We start from the raw sequence: 24,726 nt of genomic DNA on the forward strand, positions 1-24,726 counted from the left end.
GCTGCTCCAGAATTTAACGGGCAGATGTTATGGGCTCATTCCCACAGTTTTGAAAATTTACAGGTGTGAAACTTTTTTTTTCTTTGCTCATTTGCAAAAGAGCGTTAACACAACTCATTCATTTTGTTTCCAGTACCCCCTTTAGTCTTGTACAGAGTAGCGAGAGACTTGTCTGCCTTTGTTTTGTAGTATGCTTTCATACATGTTTGTTTAGTTCTTATTCTTTTGTTAATCGGGGAAGTTGTTCAAAGGCCCTTTTTAGTCGCAGTCTGGGCAAGAAGGAAGATGAAACAGAACTATTTCAAGTAAAATACAACAGAAACAGAACATTCAGGTAGTGTACAAACTATTATAAGTGTCTGGCAGTATTATTTTCAGCCAGAACGTAACCACTGTGATAGACTTGACAGAAGGGCACCTTTTTTTTGCAAACTGCATTGACTACTTACTATCTGTTGAGCCGCGGTGGTACAGTGGTAGCATTGTTGCCTCATAGCAAGAGGTTCTTCTGTTCGATTCTTGGCTGGAGTGCCTTCTGTGTGGAGTCTGCATGTCCTCCCCGCGGTCCGAAAGGCATGCGTGAATGGGCGTGCCTTCGCTGAAGATTGGGCGTCGGGCTGACAACTTGGCACCATAAAAATCTACTGCCAATCATTAGCGGACCGGAGTTCCGCTGTGGTGACCCCTAACCGGGAAAAGACAAACGACAACATTGACTACTTAGTATTTATTATAGGCACAGTAACAAAAGTACTCTTTGGAATTCTTAATGTTTTTCATTGCAAGATGTCTACATTCATGGCTAGTGACTCAGTATTACTTTTTGAATATTTCCTTGGAAGATACCATTTCCATTATGATAAGTTTACCTAATTAATCCATTTACAAGTGTGTGTGTGTGTGTCTGTGTGTGTGTGTGTGTGTGTGTGTGTGTATATATATATATATATATATATATATATATATATTTATTGGCGAAGCTATATTGTCAACTTTGCTCTACCCATTAGATATCTTTTCATATAATATTACAGCTAAGGCTACAACAGTATGTCAAAACTCTGTGTGGTACAGTAGTCTGATAGCATGTTCAATAGATTAAGGATGGTTTCATGGTTCAGAGATTCACAGAAGTGCAGGTGCAGTTGACGAAAAGTGCCACTGCACCAATATGCAAAGTGGCTAAGAACAAATGAATCACTTATTACAGAAAAATCTTAGTCCTGCAGGGAAATGCTCAAAGGAGATTAGCTTACCTTGAGTGGCATAAAATTGATTAAAACTGGTATAGTTATGTGCAGTAGAAGTCTTGTGTGTGTAAAGTCTTGGTTTATTTTGGCCAGTTTTGTTGTGTACCAGCATACATGTCCCATGCATACCTTTCAGAGATCATTTGGGCAACCTGCGCTCAGCACAGCTTTCTAGCAGTTCATTAAAACAACTATAAGGCTTTTATTCCTTGAATGTAAAGATGTTCTTTTGTGGACATCCTGAATGGCCCTTTATAAGGTTGGAAAGGGGAAAGATATGAGAGCTGGAAATGAGGGAAAGGGAAGACCAGGGGCATAAGAAGGAGACATGAGTAGGGCTGTACTGGAGAAGGTGGGAGAGGAGAGGCACTATGTTTTTGTGTGTGGGGCAAGGCACCCTTTATTCCAGATTTTTTTATGTAAGAGGGGAAGTTGAGGAAGGAGTAAAGGATGAGGATGTAGGAGAGAGGAAGAGTAAGAGATGAGGATGTAGGAGAGAGGTGGATACAAGAATTAAAAAAATGATGAAACATTAAAAGAAACACTATAGTGGTCTGACAATGATGTGGAACATGGCATACACATGGCAGATGGGTACAAAAGGGAAGGGAGGAAGAGGTCAGAAGCACAGGTCACATCCCAGTCTGGAGGACCTCAAGTTATTCCCCCTCTGTGATATATCTTCAGAGGTGAACCCCAATGGCATGGAGGTAAAGACCTTTTGGCACTAAGTAGTCTTTGCTGACTGGGTCATTGAGTCTTGCACCCACTGGAGAAGGGTTTGTATAGGCTGAATGTGCCTCTGCACTGCCTCAACCAAGTTCTGAAGCTCAGTTTGTTGGCTGCTATTTGGGTTATTGTGCACTGGGGACACCACAGGGTGGAACCACCACCCTGACCCTGTGAAGATATCCTACAGCAGCCAGCAGGGGGGAGGTGGTGAGTAATCCTTTACCTTGTAGAAACTCACCGGGGCTGCCCGCAGGAAAAAGGAAATGTATGTATATGTGCATATATATATATATATATATATATATATATATATATATGTATGTATATATATATATATATATATATATATATATATGAGAAGGAAACCAGACTTTAGATATATATATATATATATATATATATATATATATATATATATATATAGATATATATATATATATATATATATATATATATATATATATATATATATATATATATATATATATATATACACACACACACACACATATATATATATATATATATATATATATATATATATATATATATATATATATATAGATATATAGTATATAATATATTACATTCTGTAGGTATGTATAGATTTACATGTAGCTAATGTGTGTGTGTGTGTGTGTGTGTGTGTATATATATACACACACACACATATATAGATATGTATGGTATACATTTGTGTGTATCCAATATGTATATAGTATATCTATATGCATTTATATTTATAATCTAGAGAGAGAGAGAAGGCAGACTCATAAATACTTGTAAGATATACGTTTTTATATACTAAAATGAACAACCTCTTATTTATTTTCGACTGCATCCTTGATGGTACTTCAGTGATGCTAATTAACCTGCATATATAAATTACTTCTGTATTAGTCTATGGATTACTGATTGCCATACCTGTGGAGAAAATTAAAACTGTCATCTGTGTTGTCATGTCTGGTAGGAGATTTGTGTATGTTCTCAGAGCAACTTGTATTGTATGCTACTTGTCTAATTGTGAAAATATAAGTAAGTGTCTTAAGTAGTTAACTTCATTTGGTGATCAGCCTATGGGCTTCGGATCCTTGACGGCAGATATTCTTCGAGTTTCACTGTTGCAGTCATTACATTTGGGTTATGTGCTTGAAGGTAGCCCTCAGTTGGCCTGATTAACAAAGTCTTGGGTCCTGCGTTGGTTGCTGTCCCTTCTTCCATGATGTCAGGTCATCAGGGGTGTAAAACATGCAGCCGACGCCATTACATCAGTCTTCCTTGCTGTGCGGTGCCCGAAGCAGAAGCAGTTTGCAAGAGCCAGTCTGCAGACTCCTGAAATTTTCGTTTTCGAGTTTCAGAACAGAAGTCTTCAACTAAAGCTAAGTACCACGTTGGGGAAACTTTTTCTTGCTCCTTACTGATGTCAGCAAAAGTTAATAATTGCATTACTTGTGGAAAGCAAATACCTCAAAGATTTTCATTCGTACTGTATTCCTTGCCTAGGCCTTGACCACGAAGTACCTTGCTGTCGGTTTTGTGCTTTATGTAATCAGCGCACTATCCGTCGTCGGTATATTTTCGCCTCTAAATATTTTGGTTCTCTGTTTAATTATCCAGAAATGTCGTCGGTTAGCCATCAGACTACCGGGATTCTGAAAAAAAAGGCAAGGATAAAGACAGAGACAGACCGCCATGGTCCAAAACTGTCTGACGCTTCGCCAGTTCACCAGTACTCAGTGAGGCACTTTCGCAGCTCCTGATACCTGCTACTTCAGATTTGCAGGCCTCTAGTGAGACCCATTCGGTATACCACGAGATGCTTCAACTATGGAACCCACGGATGTCCCTACCTTGGATGGGTCCGGAGCCGCTGTGCAAGCACCGGCTTCTGAGGGTGTATTCAGGCCTACGGACTTGCATATTAAACCGACGCTTTGTTTTTCACTTAGGCTTAAATCTCGAATCATGCCTAAAAAAACGATGCCCGGGCCACATGCTCAGGACTCTATGCCTAAAAAACAAATGATAAGAATGGCTGAAGATCTAATTACTCTAGTCAGGGGTAGCCACCTCCCTCCCTTCTAAGAGGCCTAGGACTGAAGTTGTTTCTGAATCTTCTGCCCAGGATTCTGTTTTTTCTGATGATCTGGATTTGCCCTCATCTACTTATGATGATTCTGATGCAAAGGACTCTATTCCCTCTGCTTCCCCTCCAGAGGATTTTTCTTTTGGTGAAACCTTACATACTCTAAGGGAGCATTTCCACTGGGAAAGCCAGGGTTTTTTTGATTCAGAAAAGAGGCTTAGGGATTTCTTACTCCTGCCTCTGCATAGGCCTTTAGCTATTCCCCCTGTACTAGACATTGTTGATGATGCTTTTTCGGAGTCTAGTTTGGCCCCTGATTCCTTGCCTCCTGCTCCCAGAAAACCTGACCGATACTACAGGTCCCTGAGTCACACAAGTTCCTTTTTAAAAATCCTATTGCGGATCCCAAGTCAAATGCACCTGCATATCAGCCAAAAAGAAATGTTAGCTGTACAGAATGCTCTGGCAGCCTTCAAGGACCACATTCTTTCAGGACAGTTAATAGTAAAGATGGGCAACGCCACTGTTATTGTGGTACATAAACAAGCAGGGGGAACCCACTCGTACCCTCTCTGTAGACTAGCCATGGCTCTTTGGAACACAGCCTTGAGCTACCAAGTGCACCTACAGACACAATTCTTGCCAGGAAAGCTAACTACACTGGCAGACTATCTAAGCAGAAATCTCATAGACCCACACGAGTGAAAACTGGAAACAAGGACATATCTAAACTGAGTTAGATATGAAAGTAGGTAACTTGAGTTTTACCTGTTTAAAAAGTTAAGGTTTAGTGGAGAGTAACTATTTTTAAAACAGCAAGATGGACTGAAAGGGGTGGTTACTTTTGTATTTTGGTACTATGAAATACTGTAGGATGGCCAATAAATTTAAATAATTGAAGGGGTGGGATTTCAAAAGTGATGGTTTTGTGATTACTCACATAAGCCAGTGAAAGTAGAGAGAAATGAGATATATGGTCAGATTAACATAAGAGGCGGGCAACTAGAAAGACAGTGGTATTTCACAGCAAAGTGTAGCAGAGTCTGGATGAGCCTTACTGGTAAAGCTCTGAAATGTTTTAGTTTACTCCTTAAATAGAAATTTTAGTTCCTAGCTCCACCCCCTCTGTTAACAAGTGATTAACCTTAAGTGACCTCTTCTGTCTTATGAATGAGTCCTTAATTAATCAGTTCTTATTTCTGCCTGACTCAGAACAGAGAGAGCTGTGGTCTCTTTTGAAATTTTAATATGCTGTTAAAACAGAATGCAAGCAAAACACAAGATAAAGAAAACAAACTACAGTATTCAAAATATAGAAAGGCAATACAGAAATACAAAAAATAACAGCAAACTAACCTTTCCTTCACAGCAAAGTGTAGCAGAGTCTGGATGAGCCTTACTGGTAAAGCCTTATCTACTGTGCCCAGGGTATTCACAAAGTGCCTAGCTCCAGTTATTGCATTTTGCAGGCAGAGAAATATTCAAATATACCCATACCTGGACGATTGTCTAATTCAGGCAGAAAGCCAGGACATACTTTTGAATCATCTGGCCTTTGTACAAAGGGTTGTAACCTGCCTGGGGTACACCATAAACGAAAAGAAGTCTCACCTGGTACCCTGTCAACAAATTATATTCCTGGGAGCAAGCTTGAATGCAACTTCCCAGATGGCTTACCTCACACCAGAGAAACAAATTCATTTGACAGCTTACTTCAAACTAATGGTCACAAAGACCCTGCTATCTGCAAGACAAATACTGCAAGCCTTGGGGTTCATGGCCTCCTGCATTCTCCTAATTCCATATGCAAGACTGCATATGAGGATTCTACAATGGTATCTAAAATGCCTATGGTGTCAACATTCTCAGGATCTAGAAACAATGATTCCTATCATACCTTGCCTACAGTTAGAGTTCCTTTGGTGGGCAGAGGCCTGCCACCAACTCAAGGGACTGCCATTCACTCTACCCCCTACCGCCCAAACCCTAACAGACACATCAGACTATGCAGTGGGGGGCTCACTTGGCAGGGAGGTGCATTCAGGCAAATGGAACCCAAGTCAAATGCACCTGCATATCAGCCAAAAAGAAATGTTAGCTGTACAGAATGCTCTGGCAGCCTTCAAGGACCACATTCTTTCAGGACAGTTAATGGTAAAGATGGGCAACGCCACTGTTATTGTGGTACATAAACAAGCAGGGGGAACCCACTCGTACCCTCTCTGTAGACTAGCCATGGCTCTTTGGAACACAGCCTTGAGCTACCAAGTGCACCTACAGACACAATTCTTGCCAGGAAAGCTAACTACACTGGCAGACTATCTAAGCAGAAGTCTCATAGACCCACACGAGTGAAAACTGGAAACAAGGACATTCAACATGTTGATAAACAAATGGGGGAGTCCAGAGATAGACCTGTTTGCCTCCACCCAGAGCTAACAATTGGACAAATTCTGCACAAGGACTCACCACAAACAAGCTGGGAAAGTGGACGCTCTGTCCTTCACCTGTAAAAATCTGAGTTTAAGCCTTTCCTCCTCTGCCTCTTCTCTCCAAGGTACCACTAAAGATCAAACAGGACAAACCAAGGACGATACTGATTGCACCAGACTGGCCACACCAACAATGGTATCCCCTCTTGCACAGTGTGTCACTGCTGGCACCTGCCTCAGACCCCTACCCTACTGTCCCAGCAGAAGGGCCAGATTCTGTACCCTTAGCTCCAAACCCTGAGCCTGGCAGCCTGGCTAATTACCTGATCTCTCTATTACCATCCTTCAGTAAACAAGTGTTGGATGTCATTCTGGAGGCAAGGAGGCCTAGTACTAGAAAATCTTATGCTGAAAAATGGAAAATATTCTGTTCCTGGAACCCAACACAGTGGATGAGCACAGCAGTGCCCAATTTACCTCGGATTCTTCAGTACTTAACTGAGATGCTCCACAATAGCCTTTCTTTTTCTTCCATCAAAATTCATGCCTCAGCCATTTCAGCTCATTACAACACAGAACCACCCATCTTCTCTCATCCACTGCTGAAGCAGTTCCTCAGAGTGGCCAAAAACTTAAGACCACCCAGGAGAGCCCATACTCCAACCTAGGACCTTAACTTTGTATTGGAAAAACTTACTGTACCTCCTTTTGAGCCAGCTGCAAATGCAGAGTTGAGATTCCTTTCTTGGAAGAAAGCTTTCCTTTTAGCCATCACTTCAGCAAGAAGAGTGTCTGAATTACAAGCCCTTATGGCAGTGGAGCCTTTCATCATTTTTTATGCAGACAGGGTGTCCCTCAGGACCACCAGTGTGGCTCTTAATCTGTCCATTCATTTGCCAACCTTCTTTTCTAATCCACAGAACAAAGGGGAACTGATACTGCACTCCTTGGATGTGCACAGACAACTTAGGTTTTACTTGGACAGGACTAAACCTCAAAGAAAATCTGAAAACTGCTGGTGGTATTTACTGCAGGGGCAGAGGGGAAGGTTATTTCAAAGAAAACCATTTCTAAATGGGTAGGGCATAATTTCTACTATAAGCACCATGGAAAACCTACCCCACAGGGGATTAGACCCCATTCAACCAGGGCTGCATCTACCTCTACAGCCTTTCTCAGAGGTGTCCCTACCAGAGACGTCCTAGAAGCTGCTATGTGGATTTCTGTACATACTTTCACTAAGCAATTACCATTTGCCATTTTTCTCTAAATCCAGAGCTGGCTTTGCCACTGCAGTCTTGCAGGGCCTTATAGCTGGTCCTAATGCTAATTCCTCCTCCCATCCTTAGCTTTGGGAATCTTCCCAAATGTGATGACTGCAACAGTGAAACACGAAGAACATAGTACAGTTGTGTACACTTACCATAAATGTAGATGTTCAAGTGTATTCATTGTTGCAGTCCTAGTTACCCACCCTTCAGCCCCCTGACTTCTTTTGGCTATACCTCTACGCTCCTTTGCTATGCTTAAAAGCTTTTTGGTGTATTTGCTTTTGCTTTTTTGTTGGAGGTATAACCTTGTGTGTGTATATATATATATATATATGTGTGTGTGTGTATTTAATTACTTCCCATTAGGGGGGGCACCTGATATCTGGGGCAAGAAAAACTGATGTAATGGCGTCTGCTGCATGCTTTATGCCGCTGACTACCTGATATCACGAGGATGAGACAGCAACCGACGTAGGACCCAAGACTTTGATAATCAGGCCGACTGACGGCTACTGCAAGCAGATAACCCAAATGTGATGACTGCAACAGTGAATACCCTCTAACATCTACATTTCTGGTAAGTGTACACAACTGTACTTTGTCAGCATTGACCTCAAAGAGGCAAGTACCAAAGAAAAGTAGTCCTGTGACTGAACCCTGGGGGCACTACTGCTAACTTCTCTTTCCAAGCGAGTATGCCTCCCACGTTAATAAACTGGGTTCTGTCAGTTAGCCAGATGTTCTTCATCTCACATTGCTGCAGTCCTAACACTTGGGTAGTCCGCTGTCCCAGTCGGCCCGAATACCAAAGTATAAGGCTGACGTCGGTCAAGGCGCATTTGTCTGACATCAGGACGTCAGGGTACAAATGCGCATGACCGACGTCATATCCTCAGTCTTTTTTGCCGCATGGTCCGATGCAGAAGCAGTATTGCGAGTGCAGGTTGGCGTTCTGAAATTTTCTGAAGTCGGAGTTTCAGACCGAATCAAAGTTGGCTAAGTACCCGTTGGGAATATTTTGTTTTTTCTTGCCTCAGTATTTAACCGGATGTCAGAAAAAGTGAATAACTGTATTTCTTGTGGGAAACAGATACCTCATAGAGATTACCATACATTGTGTATACCTTGTTTAGGGCCTGAGCACGGCGTTGTTGGCTGTCGCTCTTGTGCTAGATTTAACAAACGCACTATTAAGAGAAGATTAGATTGTGCCAGGTTAGTTTTGGGAAGCGTTGTAATTACAACATGCCGCCGGATGCTCCGGCCCGCTTCGCCTAAAAAGCGCAAAGACAAAGCAGCGAAGCCTAGGGTAGAAGAACCGTCTGTCCTGGACGCCGGTTCTTTAGAGGGCTCGGTGGAGCCGGTGGTTCTACCAGAAGTTCCTTTGGATTCTCAGGGAGAGACTTTACTGTTACAAGATGTGTCCTCTCAGGAGGTAGGCCAGGCTGAAGGGGCTTCTCAGGTAGCTGTTCTCCCTTCCCTTCCTAAGGTGGTTAGGCCCTCCCTTCTGTTTCCAAGGCTCCTTCTAGAGGCCGGCCAGGGTTAACTTCAGTGGGGTCTCCCTAGTTCTTCAGGGTCTCTGCCTAAGAAACATATGCTTAAAATGGCAGAAGATTTGATTACTATGATTAGAGGTTCTTTACCCCCCCCTGATAAGAGGCCTAGGGTGGAACCTGAGCTTGAGAGTTTTGAGCAGTGTTCGAGGCTTCTGAGTCTTCGGCTGAAGACTTGCAGGAGTATCCTCCTTATTCTGATTCTGATGTAGATGACTCTACACCTTGGCTTCTCCTCCTGAGGATTTTTCTTTTCAGAGACTCTTCATTCCATGAGGGAGCATTTTAAATGGGAAGGTCAAGATTTCTCTGATTCTAGGAAAAGGCTTAGGGAATTTTTGTTTCTACCCCAGCATAGGCCTTTAGCTATACCTCCTGTTCTGGATGTGGTAGAGGATGTTTTTGCAGAGGCTTCCCTGAACCCTGATTCTTTGCCTCCTGCCCCAGTTAAACCGGACAGGTATTATAGGGTGCCTGAAGCTCATAAGTATCTTTTAAGAGTCCTAGGGCAGACCCAGAAACTGTTTCTCAGGGCCCTAAAGGGGTTAAGGCTTCTGTTGTTAAAAATCCTGTTCCTTCTGATAAAGAGGCAAGGGCTTTGGATAGATGGGGAAAAGGTGTATACTTCTTCCACTTTAGCCATGAGGGCTTTGAATTGCCAGTTTCACATGTTGAAATACCAAAATTATCTCCTTTCACAATTGAAGTCTAAGGTAGATGCTCTGGCGGAAGGTATTGAGTGTAAAGAGTTGCAGGATTTGGTTCATGTTTCTGAACAGGTGGGTAAGCATTCCTTGCAATGTGGTTTTGATGCTGTACAGGCCTCTTCGAGGGTGGCAGCCACTGGTTCTGTTCTTCGCAGGCACGCCTGGCTGAGGGATCAGAATTTAGCTGAACATGTAAAGACAAGGATTTTAGATGCTCCTTTACAATCTGATGTGTTGTTTGGTGCCTGTTGAAACAGTTTTAAAGAAAATGGAGGACAAGGCTAAGTCTATGCAGACTGTTAAAGATTTTTTGCAGGTTCAGCCTCCAAAGTTTAGTAGAAATTGGCCTACTAAGGGGTGGACTTGTCCTTCTTATGATTCTCAGTCTAGGGGTAGATCTAGACGTGGTAGGGGCAGAGCTCAAGGTTCTTTTAGGCCTAGAACAGGCAGTTCGCCTGCCCAGTCTTCTGGTGAGGGCAGGGTCAGTCCTTTCGTAAGCAGACCCAATGACTTGCCTTTTCAGCTGCCAGAGCCTTCTCGTCTGGCAGCACCTTTGGGAGGAAGGCTGGCACTTTTCAAAGAAAATTGGAGTGTTATTACCCAAGACAGATGGGTATTGGATATCGTTCACCACGGTTACAGGTTTTATTTCCATACCTTGCCTCCATTCAAAGGCATGCCAGACATTCCTCCTATACAAAGAAAAGAGGCTCACAAGCAAATTTCTCTGTTGCTCCAGATAGGGGCCATTCAGCCGGTTCCTGTGCCAGAAAGGGGCCTAGGATTTTATTCTCGCCTGTTCCTAGTACCAAAAAGGGGAACACGTGGAGACCAATTTTGGATTTGTCTATCCTCAACACTTATTTGGACATTCCCAAGTTCAAAATGTTGACGTTACAACAGCTTTTACCTCTGCTGGGCAAAGATCACTGGATGGTAACTTTAGATCTCAAGGAGGCTTACCTTCATGTGCCTATCAGACTCAGTTGCAGGAAGTATCTGCGTTTCGAGCTGGAAATTCACATTATCAGTTCTCTGCATTGCCCTTTGGCTTATCTACTGCCCAGAGTATTCACAAAAGTTCTGGCTCCAGTTGTAGCTTTTCAGGCTAAAAGGAATACAAATCTATCCTTACTTGGACGACTGTCTGATTCTGGCTCAAGAAAAGGACGAGCTTCTTCAGCATCTGGAATATGTGATAGCAGTGCTAAGATGCCTGGGGTATTCTGTGAGCGAAATAAAGTCCAGTCTAGTACCCTCTCAAGACATGTGCTTTCTGGGTGTGAGACTGAATACAGCAGCCCAGATGGCCTTTTAACCCGGACAAACAAAAGAGTCTATCCCTTTACTTCCATCAACTATCTCATCAGTCCGTGCTGACTGCAAGGACAGTCCTTCAAGCATTAGGGTTCATGGCATCTTGTATTCTGTTGCTTCCCAATGCCAAACTGCATATGAGGAAGCTGCAATGGTATCTCAAAAATGTATGGACACAGCACTGCCAGGATTTGGACACTGTCATTCCAATAATACCTTGCATTCAAAAGGAATTTTTGTGGTGGGCTCAGGAATGTCACCTAAACAAGGGACTCTCTGTGACCCGGCCAGAGGCGAGTCAGATTCTAACGACAGATGCCTCAGACATAGCTTGGGAGCTCATCTGAATGGAAAGTGGATACAAGACAAGTGGCCTGCCAGACTACAGCATCTACATATCAACATGAAGGAGATGTTAGCAGTCCAGTTTGCATTAATGGCTTTCAAGGAGTTACTTCTTCCAGGGCAGGTGTTGTTTCTAACAGACAACACTACTGTCATGTGGTACATCAACAAGCAAGGGGGAACACATTCTTATCCTCTATGCAGGCAAGCAATGATTTTGTGGGAGACTGCGCTCAGCTTGCAGCTAAATCTACAGGCAAGGTTTCTGCCAGGAGCACAGAACTCCTTAGCAGATGTGTTAAGCAGGCAAATCATGGATCCCCACGAGTGGAAACTGGATCTTCATGTATTTCGACAATTGACAGTGTCCTGGGGAACTTCAGACATATATCTGTTCGCTTCTCCACTAAACCACCAGCTGCCAAAGTTTTGCACGAAAAGGTTTCATCACACAGCTTGGAAAGTGGATGCTCTTTCGTTCAGTTGGGAAAATCTTCATGTGTATGCCTTTCCACCTCTGCCTCTCCTCCCAAAGGTACTCCTAAAGGTCAGACAAGACAAGCCAAGGATGATTTTGATAGCTCCAGATTGGCCTCGGCAACACTGGTACCCATTACTGAGGAATCTGGTAAGGAAGCCTCCATGGCCTTTACCTTTAATTCCACACCTTTTGTCTCAGAGGGACGGTCATCTCCTCAATGTCAAGCTTCACTCTCCATCTAACAGCCTGGCATGTTCTGTTTTGAACCACAGCAGGTCTCAACTTCCTCAACAAGTTTTGAATGTGATTATGGAAGCCAGAAGGCCTAGTACACGTAAAGTGTATGCAGAAAAATGGAAGAGATTTTTATTTTGGAGTGCAGCAAAGGATTTGGATGTTTCTGAGCCTAATTTGAGTGTGGCTCTTCAATATCTTACTGAGTTATTGGACAAAGGTTTGTCTTTCTCTTCCATTAAGATTCATGCTTCAGCAATTTCAGCTCACTATGATTGTGACCCACCATTGTTTTCTCATCCTTTGTTCAAGCAATTTCTTAGAGGGGCAAAGAATATAAGACCCCCATAGAGCTCCTACTCCTGCTTGGGACCTCAATTTTGTGTTGGAGAAACTTACTCTACAACCTTTTGAGCCTCTGGCTACTGCTGAATTGAAATACTTGTCATGGAAGACTGCTTTTTGTTGGCCATTACTTCTGCAAGAAGGGTTTCTGAATTGCAGGCCCTTATGGCGGTTGAGCCTTTTGATTTTTCATAAGGATAGGGTATCATTACGTACTAATCCTTCATTTATGCCTAAGGTGGTTTCTAGTGTGGCTTTAAACCAAACTATTCATTTGCCTACTTTTATGCAAATCCCAAAATAAGGGGAAAAGATTTTGCACACTTTAGATGTACACAGGCAGTTGCGTTATTATTTAAGCAGGACTAGGGATTTTAGGCAGTCTCAGCAGTTGTTTGTTTCTTTTGCTTTGAGTTCCCAGGGCAAGCCTGTGTCAAAACAAACTATATCTAAGTGGATTGGGTTTTGCATTGCATTCTGTTATTCCCATCATGGCAAGGAGATTCCAGCTGGGATTAGGCCTCATTCCACGAGGGCTACTGCCACTTCAACAGCATTTCTAAGGGGTGGCAACTAAGGATATTTTGGAGGCAGCTACTTGGAGTTCAGTGCATACTTTCTCCAAGCATTACCACCTTCCTCTCTATTCTAAATCCAGGGCTGGTTTTGCCACTGCTGTGTTGCAGGGCATTTTGGCAGCTCCTGCTTCATTATAGTTTAGCCATCCTCCCTTACCTCTGCTTTGGGATTCTACCCAAGTGTTAGGACTGCAGCAATGTGAGATGAAGAACATAGTACAGTTTTGTACCTACCATAAATGTAGATGTTCAAGATCCACATTGCTGCAGTCAATTCCCCTCCTTCCCCTCTGTGTTTAGGGGTGGTTGTGTGGGTGGGGTTCTATTTTTGTAAATTTGTATATATGGTACATATATTAGGTACAGGAGTGTTTGGTGTTTTTTGGTTTTGGCCTTATCTTTTTAGGGTCTTCTGACATCTGGGGCAAGAAAAGACTGAGGATATGACGTCGGTCATGCGCATTTGTACCCTGACGTCCTGATGTCAGACAAATGCGCCTTGACCGACGTCAGCCTTATACTTTGGTATTCGGGCCGACTGGGACAGCGGACTACCCAAGTGTTAGGACTGCAGCAATGTGGATCTTCGAACATCTACATTTATGGTAGGTACAAAACTGTACTTTTGCTATCCAGTAAGTAAAATATGGGATTACTTTTAGTTTGATTAGCTTGTTGATAATGTCAACATGTGAGATGGCATTAAAGGTCTTGACCAGGTCCAGGTAGGCAGTGTGAACCAATTTGCCAAAGTCTGATACATCAGTGACGTGCTCAACGAAGCCCACTAGGCTCAGGAGGCAGGGCTTCCCTTTAACAAACCCAAACTGGCTTGGGTGTATTGCCTTACAGGTAAGGCTGGGTAGATTTCCCATTAATATGGCATGAATCCTGTGGAGAGACTTAGACTGAATTGGTTTAGAAGTGAGTCTACCAGACAGTGTAGTGTCAGGTGCTGAGAAGAAGACATGCCTGGCACATTATCAGGACCCATGGAACAAATGATGTTCATCGTGCATACAGCTGCAGTCATAACAGATGGGTTTTCCTGCCGTCAGGCGGGTCCTCGGTCGGCCGAATTCCAAAGTCTAGGTCCGGCGTCGGTTGTCGTCGCTTCTTCCCTGACAGCAGTGAGACAGGGGTATAAAAGAACCAGCCGACGCCATTTTATTCAGCCTTTCTTGCCGCGCAGTGCCCGAAGCAGAAGCAGTTCGCAAGTGCCGGTCGGCCAGCTCCTGAGATTACGAATATTTTGCAACCGAAGTCTTCTTGAAAGCTAAGTACCCCGTTGGGGAAACTTTTCTTGCCTCAGACCGATGTCAGACAAAGTTAATAATTGTATTTCATGTGGGAAGCAAATACCGCATAAGGATTTTCATTCCCTCTGCATTCCTTGCTTAGGCCCAGACCATGACGTCTCGGCCTGTCGTTTTTGTGCTACATTCAACAGACGCACCATTAAGCGTCGGGCGGAGTTCGCCCAACACTATTTTGGCAAAAAATTTAATTACATTATGTCGTTGGGTACTCTGACTCCAGTTTTGAGTAAAAGACGCAAAGATAAGGACCGACATACGAGGTCCGCGGCTTCTACCGGCAGAACGCCAAAGCCGACTACAGGTGGTCCGGTTCTCAGTGAGGCGCCTATGCAGCCCCTGACTACCAACGACTCTTCATTGGCAGTGTCTACTGTACCCGAGGTCGCAGGCTCTTCGGCCCACACCCTGACTACCGATACCGAAGCCACTCTTGGCGGTGAAACTCAGAGTTTAGACAGGTCTGCCACCTCTCAAGGTGTCTTCAGGCCTTCCTCTTCTTTTTCCATCAAGGCTTTCACTAAGTCTAAAGCAGCCATGCATACTAAGAGACAAGCTCTACAGGGCCCTTCTCAAGGCCCCATGCCTAAAAAGCAGATGCTCAAAATGGCTGAGGATTTGATTACTCTTATCAGTGGTTCTCAACCCCCGGACAAAAGGCCCAGAGTGGAGGAAGAATGCCCCTCCTCGGACCAGGCCTCCATTATTTCAGAGCATTCTGATGACCAGGAACATTCATACTCCCCTTTTGAAGATTCTGATGCAGAGGAGTCCATTCCCTCTGTCTCCCACCCTGAGGATTACTCTTTTGGGGAAACCTTGCATACCTTGAGGGAACACTTCCACTGGGAAGGCCAAGAGTACTCAGACTCCAAGAAAAGGCTTGGGGATTTTCTCTTGCTCCCTCAGCACAGGCCTCTGGCTATACCTCCTGTCTTAGACATTCTAGATGATGTGTATTCGGAGGCCTGCCTTAACCCAGACTCTTTACCTCCAGCCCCAGTCAAGCCTGACCGGTATTACCGGGTTCCTGACTCACACCAATTCCTATACAAAAGCCATGCGGCTGACCCAGAAACTATCTCACAGGGCCCCAAGGGAATTAAGGCCTCCACTGCTAAAAATCCATTACCTTCAGAGAGGGATTCCAGAGCTTTAGAAAGGTGGAGGAAAAAGGTATACACCTCTGCCACCTTAACCATGAGGGCATTAAACTGCCAGTTCCATATGTTAAAGTACCAACAGTTTCTGTTATCACAGTTGAGAAGCAAAATGTCACAACCTGAACAACCAGACTTGAAGGAGTTGCAGGATTTGATGCATAGTGCAGAACAAGTGGGTAAACATACCTTGCAATGTGGTTTTGATGCTTTAGAGGCCTCATGTAGAGCTGCTGTTACAGGATCAGTCATACGTAGACATGCCTGGCTCAAAGAGCAAACCTTACCAGATCATGTCAAAGCTAAATTACTAGATGCCCCTTTGCAAAAAGATGTATTATTTGGTGTTAAAGCTGAGGCGGTATTAAAGAAAATGGAGGAAAAGGCTAAATCAATGCAAACAGTGAAAGATTTTCTACAGGTACAACCTCCACGTTTCAGTAGAAATTGGCCTTCCAAAAATTGGTCCTTTCCAGCCACGGACAGACCCCAAAGAGGTAGATACAGGCGCCCGAGGGGCAGAGGGCAATCTCAAGGATCGTTTAGAGGCAGACAATGGCGAGCTCCTACACAAAGAGGTGGTGAGAATAGTTCACAGCCATTCATAAAGCAGACCCAGTGACTTTCCCTTTTGCATGCCAAGCAAGGCTCAAATGGCAGCACCTTTAGGCGGAAAACTGGCATTATTTTCTAAAAATTGGCATATTGTCACAAAAGACAAATGGATCCTGGACATTATAAACAGAGGCTACAGATTCCATTTTCACACCCTTCCAAAAATGAGAGGCATGCCAAACCTGCCACACAATCAAAGGGCAGAGGCACAAAAACAAATTTCAGATCTCATGGACATGAAAGCTGTTCAAGAGGTTACCTACACAAGAACAAGGTCAAGGTTTTTACTCCAGACTATTCCTGGTACCAAGGAAGGGAAAAGATTGGAGACCTATTTTGGACCTATCCATCTTAAACGCATTTTTACTCGTGCCAAAATTCAAGATGCTCACATTACAGCAGCTTCTTCCCATGCTGGGCAAGGAATCTTGGCTGGTAACATTGGACCTCAAGGAGGCATACTTGCATGTCCCAATCAGACAAGATTGCAGAAGATACCTCAGATTTCTTGCAGGTTCAACCCATTATCAATTCTCTGCATTGCCCTTTGGTTTATCTACTGCGCCCAGAGTATTCACGAAATGCCTGGCATCAGTAATTGCCTACTGCAGACTTCAAGGGATACAAATAGACCCATATTTGGACGACTGCCTGATCCAAGCGGACAGCAAGCACATACTTCTGAAACATCTGGCGTTTGTAATAATGTTGTTGAATTCTCTGGGATACACAGTCAGTAAAAAGAAATCAAGGCTAATACCCTCTCAAACAATAATTTTCCTGGGTGCCAACTTGGACACAAACACCCAGATGGCCTACCTCATGCCAGAGAAACAGGGACAACTAACTCAATACTTCAGAAAACTAGCAAATTTCACCAGGCTGACTGCAAGGAAAATCCTGCAGGCTCTGGGATTCATGGCATCTTGCATCCTACTAATCCCATGTGCAAAGCTGCATATGAGGAAACTTCAATGGTACGTGAAAAGCGTATGGTCTCAACACAGCCACAGTTTGGAAACAATAATACCACTGATTCCATGTCTTCAAAAGGAATTTCTATGGTGGGCTCAAGCATGCCAAAGAAACACAGGTCTCCTATTCTGCAAGCCTCAAGCAAATCAAGTCATCACAACAGACGCCTCGGACTACGCCTGGGGGGCGCACATGACATTCAGGGCAAATGGTCCCAAAAAGAAAAGCACCTACACATCAATCAAAAGGAAATGCTAGCAGTAATAAATTCTATTATAGCTTTCAAAGACCTTCTGCATCCAGGTCAACTATTGATAAGGACAGACAACACCACAGTAATGTGGTACATAAACAAACAGGGAGGAACCCATTCATACCCCCTATGCAGGCTGGCCATGTCTCTTTGGAACATGGCTCTGGAATTACAAATCGAACTTCAAGCACAGTACTTGCCAGGCAAGGAAAACACGCTGGCAGACAACCTAAGCAGAAATATGACCGATCCACACGAATGGAAGTTGCATCCTCAAGTTTTTACAGAGATAACTCAAGCATGGGGAAGGCCAGACATAGATCTCTTTGCCTCCCACAAAAATCACCAATTGGCAAAATTCTGCTCAAGGACTTTTCATCCACAGGCCTGGAGAGTGGACGCACTATCTTTCAGTTGGACAGCAATGACAGTTTATGCCTTTCCACCTCTTCCTCTGCTGCCCAAAGTTCTATTAAAAACCAGAGCAGACAGACCAAAGATGATTCTCATTGCTCCAGACTGGCCAAGACAACACTGGTACCCACTCCTGAGGAGCCTGATGCATTCCCCACCATGGACCCTACCTCTAATGCCTCTTCTTCTGACTCAGCACAGCTTCAAAACTCTTCACAGTCAGCTGAAAACACTCAATCTGGCCGCATGGAAGTTTCCTTAACTTCACAACAGACCCTACTCGTGCAGGATGTCATTTTGGAGGCCAGAAGGCAGTCTACTAGAAAAGCTTACTCCGCAAAATGGAAACGGTTTTGTGCCTGGAATGAGAAAAAGGGCCAGAATCCTGGAATACTGAATTTACCTCAAATATTACAGTATCTAGCTGAGATGCTAAGCAGTGGACTTTCATTCTCCTCCATCAAAATTCATGCCTCAGCCATTTCTGCAGAATACAACACTGATCCTCCTTTATTCTCTCACCCCCTCTTAAGACAGTTCCTCAGAGGGGCTAAGAATATAAAACCCCCAAGGAAACAACCAGTACCTGCTTGGGACCTCAATTTAATTCTAGAAAAACTGACCTTGCCTCCTTTTGAGCCAGCTGCCTCAACAGAATTGCAATATTTGTCATGGAAAACAGCCTTCCTTCTGGCTGTCACCTCAGCTCGCAGGGTTTCGGAACTACAAGCCCTCATGGCTGTGCAGCCTTTCATCATTTTCCATCAGGACAGAGTTTCCTTACGAACCAATCCTTCCTTTATGCCAAAGGTAGTATCCAGGGTAGCCTTGAATCAGGCTATCCACTTACCTACCTTTTACCCTAATCCTCAAAACAAAGGGGAGAGACTACTACATTCCTTGGACATCCACAGACAGCTGCGTTATTATTTGGACAGAACAAAGCCTTTCAGAAAATCAGAACAACTCTTTGTGTCCTATGCTACAGGAGCTCAAGGGAAGCGAATTTCCAAACAGACAATCTCGAAATGGATAGCCCACTGCATACGCTTTTGTCACTCATTTCATGGTAAAACTGTACCTGCAGGCATCAGATCTCACTCCACAAGGGCCACAGCTACCTCTGCAGCTTTCCTCAGAGGGGTTCCTACCAAAGATATTTTGGAAGCAGCCACTTGGAGTTCTGTGCATACCTTCTCCAAGCACTATCACCTACCATTATACTCCAAAACTAGAGCAGGCTTTGCCACTGCAGTCTTGCAGGGCATCCTGGCTCCTCCTAGTTCCACCTAGTGCCTACCACCCCTTTTTTAGCTTTGGGATTCTACCCATCTGTTATGAGTGCAGCTGTATGCACGATGAACATAGTACAGTTTTGTACCTACCATAAATGTAGATGTTCGACTGCTAATACAGCTGCAGTCCAGGTTTCCCTCCCTCCTTCCCCTCTTGGGACAGGCCTATTGGCTAACACCTACTCATACAACCTGATTGGGGTATTCATTTATGGTGTATTTGCTTGCAACTACTGTTTTTTGATTATATTGCATTGCATTATTACATACATTTATGTATTGCCTTCCTTCTGTGGGCACCTGACATCTGGGGCAAGAAAAACTGAAGAAAATGGCGTTGGCTGGTTCTTTTATACCCCTGTTGCACTGACGTCAGGGAAGAATCGACGACAACCGACGCCGGACCTAGACTTTGGAATTCGGCCGACCGAGGACCCGCCTGACGGCAGGAAAACCCATCTGTTATGACTGCAGCTGTATTAGCACTCAAACATCTACATTTATGGTAGGTACAAAACTGTACTTTTTTTGGCCTTGGAGAGAACATTTGGGATCTGCTCAGTGGTGATGAAAGAGGTTAATGTAGTTGTGCTAATAGCTAGGGATGACCAAGTATTGCTGTGTATTAGAATTAAACATTGCTGGGCATTACCTGTAAGGTTTCTGAAATAGCTGAAAAAGGCTTTGTGGTCGTTCTTAGCCGAGGTAGCAGATCTTGGTGTATACTTGATTTTGGAGGATTGTATTTTCTGAGCTTTGTTGATGTTTTTGAGTTCATTCTAAGGTGATTTGAACTTGTTTTTAATGGCTATGAGTTTCTTCCGGTTATTGTATACTAATTTTATACTGGAGTTCCACCATAGGGGTTTATTTGTGAATTCGAAACAGTGATAACAGAAATTATCCACAAATGTGCAACATGCAAGATGTGATCTTCAAGGTGATGAGGTTTTTAAATTTAATCAGGTAATTGTTAGATGGATTAGCTTTGCCTTAAAGTAATCTCTAAAGATGGAAGAGTTTTGTGGTCAAGTTGGGTTTGCCCTCACTGAATGTTGCCAAACAGTTGTCAGATTTTAACAGTGACTTGATAACTGTAGATGGTAACCAAAGGGTGTCAATATTGGTGAGAACCAGCTGTGATATTTTTGGACACCAAGTTGGAAGCTAGCATTAATGAAGTCCAAGAATCACATATTTATCTGAGGTTGTGTAGGCTTTCTTATTAATGGAGAATAGTTGAAATCACACAGGAGAATAGTGTTGGTCTTGATAGGGAGGGATGTCAGTTTTAGGTATGCCTCATGGGCTGCAGATGACATGGATTTATACAGTAGTTGGCTATGAACATATTGTGGAGTGAAAAGGATATGGAGAAGTTCAAGATCATTGTCCTAGCTTAAGAGTCTGGAGGTGAGATTGCTTTTTAGGAATATAGACATGCCCCCTCCAATAACACTGATTTTCCATGTAAGGTCTGAATGAGAGGTAGGGACTGTAACCCTGTAATGTGGGGGTACTATCACTGTTCTGAAACTGTGTTTCAGTAACTACACAGATGTCTAGATTTTCAAGAGTTAATGCCTGTAAAGAGTGCAACTTTTTGTTTAGGCTTTCTAACGTTGAACAGTGCTATCTTTATATAGTTTTGACGAAAATAATTTGAGATGACTGCCCTTGCCTAAAAAAAAAGGCTCTGTGAGAGAGGAAAAAGTCCTGGCTAGTATACTGAAGCCGTGAGGTAAGTGGTGCAGGCCATCCCTAAAAAGGCAGCTAAGATTGTTGAGCATCTACTCCTGTACTGATGTACATTGGTTTGCCTTTGAATGACACCAGCAGCTAAGGCAATAGTTGAAGTTTATTATTTTTTGTGTTGTGCCATCATTCTTGTAGATGACTGAATGGCATTCACACATCTACTTTTTGAATATTCATTTATTGTATAGTTCTGTTGGTGGCTGGTGGTAGGTAGTATATGCTTAGAAATGCAGTGTTGTATAGGTAGCATTCCTTGAAACGTGCTCTCTGTATTTACTGTTATAACAAGATATTGAAATTCAGGGCAGTTTTTTGGTGTTCTTTAGTGTTTTGGATTTATTACTTTGATATTATTTGATCCTAGATTAGAGAGGGGACTTGTACTCTTGCTACTTCACATACCAAGCACTTGATTTAGTCATCTTGTGCAGATCTTAAGTGGCATGGATGAACAATAATCTTAAAATTGCCTGCCATGTAGTTTTCTTTTAAAATGTTGGTGAAAGCTTGCAAACTTTCTTTTCATGTGGATGACTGTTTAATAGCCTACTGTTGCACACTTGTACATAGTTTCATAGTTTAGTACTAGGCTATCTGCCCTGGGGCATTTGTAAGCCTAGCCATAGTGATGTGGCTTTCGCCACCCCATGAAATGGTACAAAATGCACAGAATAGATTTAGAATACTGTGCCTCTGTCTAGTAGTGACACAGTGAAGGTCCCCTTATATAATAGAATTAGTTTACTGTGCCCCTGTCTAGTAGTGACACAGATGTGACCCGTGGGGTAAACGTACGGTCTCCCATCCACTCATCAAGATTTCTCTTGAAGAGAGTTAGCGAGGGGCTCTGCCTAACATGAACTGTCCTATTCATACTTGTGCCGAAGTTTAAGTCTTTAGCTCTCGTGGTTCTGATGGATTTGGATTTTTTGAGGTGGAGCATGTCCATCAGTTCCTGATTGGACATGGCCTTGTACGTCGGGCACAGATCACCTCTGAGCAGGCGGTATGCTACTGAATAGAGCTGGAGTTTCTTTAGTCTGGCAGAATAAGACATATGTTGGAGACCCTTGATCCTCTTGGTGAGGTACTTTTGTGGTGTCTCCAGCTGTTGCAAGTGCTGGGTGAGGTACATACCAAATGGGGCATTGTACTCAATCATGGGTCTGATGAGGGAGGAGTACAGGGGTACAAGGACATCCTTGGATCTGGATGTGAATCCCTTCATGATAAGGTGTGCAAGGTAGAATGTCTTTCTAACCACTTTGGCAACGTGGGTGTCAAATGAGAGGTCGCTGTCGACTTGGGTCCCTAGGTCTCTGATTACTTTTTCCGTACACAGTGGGTTGCTGTCTATGTGATAATTTGTGGGTACTTTGTTTTTCCCAAAGGGGATGACTATACATTTTTTGGCATTTAGTTTAAGGCCATGACTCCGGCACCAGTTGTCCGTTTCTGTGAGGCCTTTTTGTAGGATGTATGTGTCTGCTGGTGTATCGACTATGGCGCCTAGTTTGCAGTCATCTTTGAACTTTGTCAGCCACAACCCTCCCATGTTTGCTTTAACATCTGAGAAATAAATGCCGAACAAGAGGGGTCCCAGGACAGATCCCTGTGGGACACCACTTGTGACTGGCTTTGAGTCTGACATTGCTCCAGTGATTTTAACTTTATTGGTTCTGTCCTTTAGCCAGTTTGCAACCCATCTAGTGACATAAGGGTTTACATTTAAGCTGTTGAGCTTATCTATGATGCCTGAGTGGGGTATTGTGTCGAAGGCCTTAGCCAAGTCCAGGTAGGCTGTATGGACTGCTTTGCCCTCATCAATGGCTCTAGTGACTGTTTCGAAAACGTTAACCAGGTTCAAAAGGCAGGATCTGCCCTTTACAAAGCCGAACTGGGTGGGATCAAGTGTCTGTAGGTCCCCAATGTCTCTGTTTATGAGTTCCATAATGATTCTTTCCATAGCTTTGCAGACCAGGCTGGTTAAGCTTATGGGGCGGTAGTTCCCAGGGTCTGTAGAGGTACCCCCTTTGTGGAGTGGGCCACTGTTGCTGTACGCCAGTGTTCAGGTACATATCCTGAAGTAAGGCTAAGGTTAAATAGCATTTTCATATGTGGGTTTAGCTCCTCTTGGAGTTCACATAGCACGCAACCCGGGATACCGTCAAGTCCCATTGATGCTGTGTTTTTAGCTTTGCTGTGGGCGGCTCTCACCTGGACATCTGAGATGACAGGGAGATTACATTCAGCTGGGATAAGTATTTCTTCTTTTGAGGGTGAGGGAGGGGTGAAATTTGCACTGAACCTGTCAGCCAGAATGTTGGCAATATCTGTGGGTTCAGTGTATTTTTTGTTGTTGTGAACTAACTCTGAGCATATCTGAGGGTTTCCGCCCAGGTTTCTAACATAGCTGAAGAAGGCTTTGTGGTTATCTTTAGTGTCCTTAGCGATTTTTCTCTCAAAGTTTGCCTTGGATGTTTTTATGCGAGGACGTAGTTTTCTGCTAGTGTTGATCAGAGATGTCTTCCCTTTATGGGATTTTGCTCTATCGTGCAGTAGCTTCCTTCTTTTGTTATACAATTTGTTAATGGCTGAGGTCCTCCAGACAGGACGCTTGCCTTTGGTGGAGAGGGACTTGGATTTATTTGGGATTGCATGATCCATGCATTCTTGGAGATGTCCATAGAAAGCATTTGTGAAGGATTCAGCATTGTGGGATGTGGTATCCACTGGCCCAGTGGGCTTAAAGGATACCATCCCAGTCTTAAGAAGAGTGAAGTCTGCTTTTAAGAAGTTTTTCACTGTGGTCTTTTGTGCTGGGGGTGGAGGTGGGATATGTATATCCAGGGTGATTAGTTTGTGGTCAGATCTCACTAGTGAGGGGTATACCTCCGGTGTGGAGCATTTTGTCCCCATGTTTGTGATGATCAGGTCTAGTATATTATCTCCCCTAGTGGGAGAGGTGACTAGTTGTTCCAGTGCATTTGAATTTATGAATTCCAGGAACCTTTGGGCTAAGGTGTTAGGGCTAAAATAATGTACCCAATCTATGTTAGGGTAGTTGAAGTCTCCCAGTATGATGGTATTTTGTGATGCATTCATATCCTCCAATGTCTTCAGGAAGGCTGAGTTGGGATTCCTGAGATTGGGAGGGTGGTCTGTAACATGCTACCAGTTGTATAGCAGTTTTGTCTATGGTTAGTTGCACCTGTATGGTCTCCGATGCTTCATGTGTTGCTACTAACCTGGAGGTGTGGGTGTCCTTGATGAATATGGACACTCCCTCTCCCTTTGTGGTTCGGCCCGGGTTTTGGGGCTGAAAAGTATGATACGAGGTATAGCCTGGTAGCGCTGGGGTGCTCTCAGGAGCCTTGAACCAGGTTTCAGTTACTGCACAGACGTCGATGTTCTCCATACTGAGGAGTGCATCGAGTGCCTGCATCTTGAGATTTAGACTTCTGGTGTTGAGCAGCATTACCCTTAGTTTTTTTCCACTTTTGTTTTCTAAGGAGGTGGGTTTGTCTTTTGAGCCTTTCCTAAAAAAAGGCACTATGGGGGTGGCAAGAGCCTTAGCCAATATCCGGAAGCCTAGTGGTGACAGGTGCA

General features: G+C 43.7%; 1 protein-coding gene across 4 annotated transcripts in view; it reads left to right on the top strand.

The window, feature by feature from the left end:
- The window catches only part of DYRK1A (dual specificity tyrosine phosphorylation regulated kinase 1A), a 2,602,610-nt gene that overhangs the window by 696,890 nt on the left and 1,880,994 nt on the right, over nucleotides 1–24,726 (top strand). The gene's annotated exons all lie outside the window — the stretch shown is intronic.

This window comes from Protopterus annectens, chromosome 5.part0 (genome assembly GCF_019279795.1).
Source record: "Protopterus annectens isolate FY-2018-M chromosome 5.part0, PAN1.0, whole genome shotgun sequence".
Classification (NCBI taxonomy): Eukaryota; Metazoa; Chordata; order Ceratodontiformes; family Protopteridae; genus Protopterus; species Protopterus annectens.